Source organism: Protomyctophum parallelum (genome assembly GCF_964188405.1).
Source record: "Protomyctophum parallelum genome assembly, chromosome: 21".
NCBI classification, from domain to species: Eukaryota; Metazoa; Chordata; class Actinopteri; order Myctophiformes; family Myctophidae; genus Protomyctophum; species Protomyctophum parallelum.
Window position 1 is genome coordinate 12,757,729 of NC_139713.1, and position 9,081 is coordinate 12,766,809.

At 39.6% G+C, this 9,081-nt stretch overlaps 1 long non-coding RNA gene across 1 annotated transcript; it reads left to right on the forward strand.

Annotated features, from left to right (window-relative positions):
• The first annotated feature begins 597 nt into the window (after positions 1-597).
• LOC310878698 lies at positions 598-2,869 on the forward strand. Its single transcript, XR_014570912.1, has 3 exons — positions 598-628; positions 1,122-1,188; positions 2,260-2,869. It is a non-coding gene; the product is annotated as an uncharacterized lncRNA (long non-coding RNA).
• Positions 2,870-9,081: the final 6,212 nt, after the last annotated feature.

Genomic DNA, 9,081 nt, shown 5'->3' on the forward strand with positions numbered 1-9,081 from the left:
GCTTGTGCCCATGAAGTGCTGAGTGACGTGTGTTGTATCATGAGGACGTATCCATGACTTTGTGAATGTAACCTTTACTGCACCTAAAAATATTTGTGTCCCTGTATGCTTATTGCTTTCCCTGCTTGTGGACAATGAATACAATTGTTAAATGTTGGTCCAGGCCATTGCGACGCTTAAAGGTGCTGTGTGCAAGTTTCTTACCTAAAAGCTGTGGTGGAAGAAGTACTCTGACTTGAAGTAAAAGTAGCAATAGAAATATAATAGAAGTATTTTTATATCTTCAAAAACAAGTTTTGTTTAAAAATGTCTCATAGTGTGTGTGTGTGTGTGTGTGTGTGTGTGTGTGTGTGTGTGTGTGTGTGTGTGTGTGTGTGTGTGTGTGTGTGTGTGTGTGTGTGTGTGTATACTCTGGTTGTTAATAAGTTAATATGAAAGAAAACTGTTAAACCGTTGATGAGAAAACCGTCTGGTTCCCTGAAATCACATGACCTTGGCTTCAGTCCAGTGGGTTGGATGGTTTGTGAAGAGGGAGGACATCCTGTATATATACAGTGTAGAAACATCACCATAACACCACTCTCCTGCTGCAGCTGACGGACACTCACTCACCATCTCTAGAACTCAGGTATGCTGCATCCACATGTACCGTCTTTCACTTATGATCATTTAAGATGGCATAAACTGACAGCAGACCAAAGTACAGGGTTATATTATTATTTTACATCAGTGGCTCGAGAGTCAAAAAAATAAATTTTATATCTCCCTGCAACCCAAACTAGTGTAAATAGCCGATATTTTTCTATCTTTTCTTTTTTTATTCATTCATGTAATTTTTTTGATTTATTTTAATTTAGAAAAAATATTTTGAAATAATTATTCAAAATATGTCGGAAACAGAAAGACAGATATCAGCACAACCTGATCATATCAGATCTATTTAGCGACTATTTATCTAACTAACAACTTATTTAGCAGGATGTTTAACTTGAACTGGTATTGGTGAGATGGGTCTAAATTGGTGTCTGCCTCCAGGAATGATATTACAAGTGTGTGCACTGTTCACATCTCTGTGTGAGTCTGGTAACCACATATTGTATCTTGTCTCTGTCTCACAACAGGACGGTTTGGAGGTGCTTGACTCGATAGCTCTGACTGCAACACTGACATACGTCACCTTTGTAACAGGTATGCAGCATTGTGAACTTTGTGGTTAATCAGGTGTATTATGGGGTATATTAAAATACACTTCTAAAGGCTTTGGGGGATATGCTAATTATCGATTAATTCATGATGAATTGATTATTCATAACTTAATTGATGGATTAAACAGTTATAGTTGATAAGAGGCTTTTTTATTTATTTATCTGAAAATCTTAAAATCCCTCCGTAATGACTTTCTGACAGCCTATACAGAAAGAATACAAAAGGCATTATTATATTCCTTAATCAAATATGTATTTGACCATTTGAGATACAGGGCCAGGCAATGGCAAACAGAATAACTTCCTACTTCCATCGCAGGTGTTACCGATGATACTAATTAAGGCTCTGACTATTCCATTTAGTGTGCAGTATATGTGGTTCTCAAACCTTAAAATTTTAAGGACCCCCATAACTCTGAGAGTGTACAAGATAAATGTATAAATGATAAACTAAATAAATGGATAAATGATCAACTAAATGGTCCATTTGGCCCCATTTGTACACTCTCAGAGTTACCCGTACCCGGGGCCATTTGGAACCCAAGGTCACTGTGAGTCCCACTGTATGTAGCAGAGTGTGTCCAGTGAGCCAACATGCACAATATCAGCACACTGACTCTGTTTGACCAGAATGGAACAGAGCCTTCATTAGCATTATAGGCTATCGGTAACACCTGTGAAGGTGTTTTAATTGTAGCACTCTCAGATTTGAAAGAATGTAAAGTGCTTTATAAATAAAAATGCATTATTGCGAACGCAGTGAGCCACTTACTATGACAGCAAGGGCTGAATGTCTGTGTGTGTGTGTGTGTGTGTGTGTGTGTGTGTGTGTGTGTCACGCTGTTACACCACCCGCCCGCCACCAGAGGGCGCAGCTGTAGCACACACACACACACACACAGGGCGCAGCTGTAGCACACACACACACACACACACACACACACAACCACACACACACGAGCTGCGTTCGCTTCACGCGTTTGCGCGTCTTACTTGTTATAATTAGTAGTATACATAGTCACACATCCTCATCATCTTCATCTGTGCTTTGCAGCTTGTCGAGCAGACCAGAAGGTGGAGACATCATGTCGGAGTTCTTCGAAGGCATCCCCGGCGTCGGCCACGGCATAGGCGTGGCTAAAGACCTTTGCGGAGATCACGAAGGGGCTAAAAAAGCCTACTACCGCGCCAATACAACCATGGAGAAAGTGGCTCCCGCGGTGGGGGGAATAGCAGGTTGTGTGGCGGGGGGACCAGCAGGTGGAGCAGCAGGAGTGGCAGTAGGCAGTGCTGTAGGAGGAGCCATCAATAGGATTAAGAAAATATGAGAGTGCCTTGTAACAGTTTGACTGTGTGTGACCACTGATCAGGCAGATTCAACAACGTTGAACGCCTCTGATGGTTAATATTGTTTCGGCAGGATGTTGAATTTGACTTTCCATTGATGTGAAATGAATACAAATGAATTGAGAGTAAAAGAAGAGAATGGGTTAAATGTCCAAGCATTTATATGTGTTGGTCAATCTTTTATACAAATGCTTTAACATAATTATATGTATTTTACTGCATTTGTTCTCATACTTTGTTTATTTACTGCATTTTGTTTGATTCGTTTTTAGTATAATTATGCTCAATGGACTTGCTATTCTAAACTGCCTGCAATTAAAGCACATTAACAATTGCAAATGACTGACTTTGTCACTATTCTTCGCGTCAAGGTATTCAATTTCTCTGGTGAATAAATATTACTTAAATATATTAAATATTACTCGTGGACCGTGGTCAACTGTAAACAGTTTGGGATTCTGAAAGATCGGTTAGCGAGATATAAATCAGCATCCTTATATATAAAATTATACTTACATGTAACATATTATTTATTTCTTTGGCAACTGCAACAACAGATATCTAAATCTACAGTTGATTTAGTCGAATAAAGTTTATGTTGGCATGCAGGCCTTGATGGCGTCCTAATGCCTGATTTATACTTGGCCAAATATAACTGATCTACAAGCTCACAATGCATCGTGACACGCACGAGCAGCCACGCATAAAATTACTTTTTTATTTTCTTTGAAGTCTTATTTCTCCTGGATCTCTTCTCCACTAGCCCCTCCATAATATATTAGTCGACAACATTAACACTGGAGTTGAATTAACATTAGCCTATAAATCACTACACAGATCACAGGGGTGGTATGGGGACAGTATATCTGTGGTCAAAAACGTTTAACAAAATCATAACAGATTTTCCTCACCATCTCATCTCAATGTTGCCAATGTAAATCAGTCAAATTTGTCATGTGTGTGTGTGTGTGTGTGTGTGTGTGTGTGTGCGTGCCTGTGTGCGTGCGTGTGTGTGTGTGTGTGTGTGTGTGTGTGTGTGTGTGTGTGTGTGTGTGTGTGTGTGTGCGTGCGCATTCTGAGGCATGGGGTCATGGGGTCATCACCATGCTGGCTTTTTGTCAAAATTCCACTTTTGCCATTCTTGAGCGGACAATCATATTACCAGAAATGCATAAAGAGATCCCCGAATAACCATAACAGCTCTGTAACTCCAAGAGCAAACGTGTGCGTGTGTGCGTGTGTGTGTGTGTGTGTGTGTGTGTGTGTGTGTGTGTGTGTGTGTGTGTGTCATTTTATTGTTTCTCTTTTCTGCAGCTGAGCAGCCTTTCTGTGAGGTTCAGCTCCTTCTGAGAGAAGCAGCAAAGTGTTATGGTCTCCACACACCGGGCGTGAATTCAGATTTTTAAGCGGCGTTTCTCCATCGGTTTTCCGAAAATTTTTTGAGGGCTTAGCATCCATTTTTGAGTTATACATACAGCAGATTTGGATTCAGCAGCCCCTAGAAAAGATGTATGTAATAAATTAACACGATTTGCCTTCAGCACTTTATATAAGCACATTTACTGAAATCAAGCCTAGTCTATTATGGGGTAAAATACGCTTCTAAAGGCTTTGGGGATATGCTAATTATTGATGAATTCACTATTAATTAATTATTGATAACCTCATTGATGGATTAAACGGTTATAGTTGATAAGTGGCTTTTTTATTTATTTATCTGAGAATCTTAAAATCCCTTCGTAATATCTAACATAAAAATCTACATTTTGCTGATATACAGAAAGAATACAAAAGGCATATTATATTCCTTAATGTATTTGACCATTTGAGATACAGGGCCAGGCAATGGCAAAAAGAGTAACTTCCTACTTCCATCGAAGGTGTTACCGATGATACTAATTAAGGCTCTGACCATTCCATTTAGTGTGCAGTATGGTTCTCAAACCTTTTAATTTTAAGGACCCCATAACTCTGTACAAGAGTGTACAAGATAAATGTATAAATGATAAAAAATAAATAAATAGACTAAAATGTTATAGGAAGGAACTAGTGGATAAATATCCGTATAAGCAAAATCCAGAAGTCACTTGGTTGCATGCTGAAAATAGCCGATACAAGCTCACACGTGTGTGTGTGTGTGTGTGTGTGTGTGTGTGTTGCTATTGAAAAATATCAGATCTAGAAGCTCATATAATTTTTTTTGAAAAATCATAAAAATGTGGTGCAAATCTTTGAATATATTCTTTCAGAGCAAACGTTTTTTAACCCAAATCTACATATCAACATATTTTCAGATGGGGGTCGGCGGCCAATTACATATATTTTTGGGGGTCCTTGACATCTCAGATCTCAGTCCTCAGATCTTAACTATAATTAGGCCCAGTTTTCCAGCTGCCTACATGGGACAAAGTGCAGACTGAAGCGTGGAGGAAGCGTGAGTGAATCCACGTTATCAGTATATGATAGTATAAACTTTCACTTTCAGTATTGCATTTGATCCATTTCTGAGAAATGGGCTGACTGTTGTGAAGTTGTGTGTGTGCGCGTGCATGTGCGTGTGCGTGTGCGTGTGCGTGTGCGTGTGTGTGTGTGTGTGTGTGTGTGTGTGTGTGTGTAGAAATGCTGGCAAAGTGTACGTGCCACCTCTGCTGCCCAATATGGCGGAGCTGCCACTGCTTGTGCCCATGAAGTGCTGAGTGACGTGTGTTGTATCATGAGGACGTATCCATGACTTTGTGAATGTAACCTTTACTGCACTTAGAAATATTTGTGTCCCTGTATGCTTATTGCTTTCCCTGCTTGTGGACAATGAATACAATTGTTAAATGTTGGTCCAGGCCATTGCGACGCTTAAAGGTGCTGTGTGCAAGTTTCTTACCTAAAAGCTGTGGTGGAAGAAGTACTCTGACTTGAAGTAAAAGTAGCAATAGAAATATAATTGAGGTATTTTTATATCTTCAAAAACAAGTTTTGTTTAAAAATGTCTCATAGTGTGTGTGTGTGTGTGTGTGTGTGTGTGTGTGTGTGTGTGTGTGTGTGTGTGTGTGTGTGCGTGCGCGTGTGCGTGCGTGACAAGTCATGTTGTAACTTGTGTGTTTTTTCCCTGGGTCACTTTTTAAATATGAATGACCTATAAGGTTAATATCTCCTGCAACGCGCTCCAGTGACCTCACTTTAGATGAGTTCACTCTGGGTTTCTTTTATTGGCTGCATACTTGCAGCCTTAAAGGTATATTCAGTGATTTCACTCACAAACCCTTAGGTTTCGTTTTTGGCTGTGGGACCCAGCCTTTCGTCCAATCAGGATAGAGAGTCAAAAACGAAACCTAAGGTTTTTTGACCCCCAGGGGTTAACTGGGGACAGGGAGGAACTCCTTATATGGCCAGCACACTCTATAGTAGGGAGGATTATCACAACAAAACAAAAAAATAAGTGATATTTGAATTAAGTGAAATCACTGAATATACCTTTAATGCTGTATAGCCAACTTGCCTAATAATCATGATTATGTCTTTGGAACAATATGAGCTGTCAATCATTATACTCTGGTTGTTAATAAGTTAATATGAAAGACAACTGTTAAACCGTTGATGAGAAAACCGTCTGGTTCCCTGAAATCACATGACCAGTGGGTTGGATGGTTTGTGAAGAGGGAGGACATCCTGTATATATACAGTGTAGAAACATCACCATAACACCACTCTCCTGCTGACGGACACTCACTCACCATCTCTAGAACTCAGGTATGCTGCATCCACATGTACTGTCTTTCACTTATGATCATTTAAGATGGCATAAACTGACAGCAGACCAAAGTACAGGGTTATATTATTATTTTACATCAGTGGCTCGAGAGTCAAAAAAATACATTTTATATCTCCCTGCAACCCAAACTAGTGTAAATAGCCGATATTTTTCGATCTTTTCTTTTTTTATTCATTCATGTAATTTTTTTGATTTATTTTAATTTAAAAAAATTATTTTGAAATAATTATTCAAAATATGTCGGAAACAGAAAGACAGATATCAGCACAACCTGATCATATCAGATCTATTTATCTAACTAACAACTTATTTAGCAGGATGTTTAACTTGAACTGGTATTGGTGAGATGGGTCTAAATTGGTGTCTGCCTCCAGGAATGATATTACAAGTGTGTGCACTGTTCACATCTCTGTGTGAGTCTGGTAACCACATATTGTATCTTGTCTCTGTCTCACAACAGGACGGTTTGGAGGTGCTTGACTCGATAGCTCTGACTGCAACACTGACATACGTCACCTTTGTAACAGGTATGCAGCATTGTGAACTTTGTGGTTAATCAGGTGTATTATGGGGTATATTAAAATACACTTCTAAAGGCTTTGGGGGATATGCTAATTATCGATTAATTCATGATGAATTGATTATTCATAACTTAATTGATGGATTAAACAGTTATAGTTGATAAGAGGCTTTTTTATTTATTTATCTGAAAATCTTAAAATCCCTCCGTAATGACTTTCTGATAGCCTATACAGAAAGAATACAAAAGGCATTATTATATTCCTTAATCAAATATGTATTTGACCATTTGAGATACAGGGCCAGGCAATGGCAAACAGAATAACTTCCTACTTCCATCGCAGGTGTTACCGATGATACTAATTAAGGCTCTGACTATTCCATTTAGTGTGCAGTATATGTGGTTCTCAAACCTTTACATTTTAAGGACCCCCATAACTCTGAGAGTGTACAAGATAAATGTATAAATGATAAACTAAATAAATGGATAAATGATCAAGTAAATGGTCCATTTGGCCCCATTTGTACACTCTCAGAGTTACCCGTACCCGGGGCCATTTGGAACCCAAGGTCACTGTGAGTCCCACTGTGTGTAGCAGAGTGTGTCCAGTGAGCCAACATGCACAATATCAGCACACACTGACTCTGTTTGACCAGAATGGAACAGAGCCTTCATTAGCATTATAGGCTATCGGTAACACCTGTGAAGGTGTTAATTGTAGCACTCTCAGATTTGAAAGAATGTAAAGTGCTTTATAAATAAAAATGCATTATTATAATTAGTAGTATACATAGTCACACATCCTCATCATCTTCATCTGTGCTTTGCAGCTTGTCGAGCAGACCAGAAGGTGGAGACATCATGTCATGTCATGGCATCCCAGGCGTCGGCCACGGCATAGGCGTGGCTAAAGACCTTTGCGGAGATCACGAAGGGGCCAATAGTACCATGGAGAAAGTGGCTCCCGCGGTGGGGGGAATAGCAGGTTGTGTGGCGGGGGGAACAGCAGGTGGAGCAGCAGGAGTGGCAGTAGGCAGTGCTGTAGGTGGAGCCATCAATACGATTAAGAAAAAATGAGAGTGCCTTGTAACAGTTTGACTGTGTGTGACCACTGATCAGGCAGATTCAACAACATTGAACGCCTCTGATGGTTAATATTGTTTCGGCAGGATGTTGAATTTGACTTTCCATTGATGTGAAATGAATACAAATGAATTGAGAGTAAAAGAAGAGAATGGGTTAAATGTCCAAGCATTTATATGTGTGTCTTTTATACAAATGCTTTAACATAATTATATGTATTTTACTGCATTTGTTCTCATACTTTGTTTATTTACTGCATTTTGTTTGATTCGTTTTTAGTATAATTATGCTCAATGGACTTGCTATTCTAAACTGCCTGCAATTAAAGCACGTTAACAATTGCAAATGACTGACTTTGTCACTATTCTTCACGTCAAGGTATTCAATTTCTCTGGTGAATAAAAATGTTACTCGTGGACCGTGGTCAACTGTAAACAGTTTGGGATTCTGAAAGATCGGTTAGCGAGATATAAATCAGCATCCTTATATATAAAATTATACTTACATGTAACATATTATTTATTTCTTTGGCAACTGCAACAACAGATATCTAAATCTACAGTTGATTTAGTCGAATAAAGTTTATGTTGGCATGCAGGCCTTGATGGCGTCCTAATGCCTGATTTATACTTGGCCAAATATAACTGATCTACAAGCTCACAATGCATCGTGACACGCACGAGCAGCCACGCATAAAATTACTTTTTTATTTTCTTTGAAGTCTTATTTCTCCTGGATCTCTTCTCCACTAGCCCCTCCATAATATATTAGTCGACAACATTAACACTGGAGTTGAATTAACATTAGCCTATAAACAAGTAAGACGCGCAAACGCGTGAAGCGAACGCAGCTCGTGTGTGTGTGGTTGTGTGTGTGTGTGCTACAGCTGCGCCCTGTGTGTGTGTGTGTGTGTGTGTGTGTGTGTGTGCGTGCGTGCGTGCGTGCCACAGCTGCGCCCTCTGGTGGCGGGCCGGTGGTGTAACAGCGTGACACCACACAGCGTGACACACACACACACACAGACACTCAGCCCCTGCTGTCATAGTAAGTGGCTCACTGCGTTCGCAATCACTACACAGATCACAGGGGTGGTATGGGGACAGTATATCTGTGGTCAAAAACGTTTAACAAAATCATAACAGATTTTCCTCACCATCTCA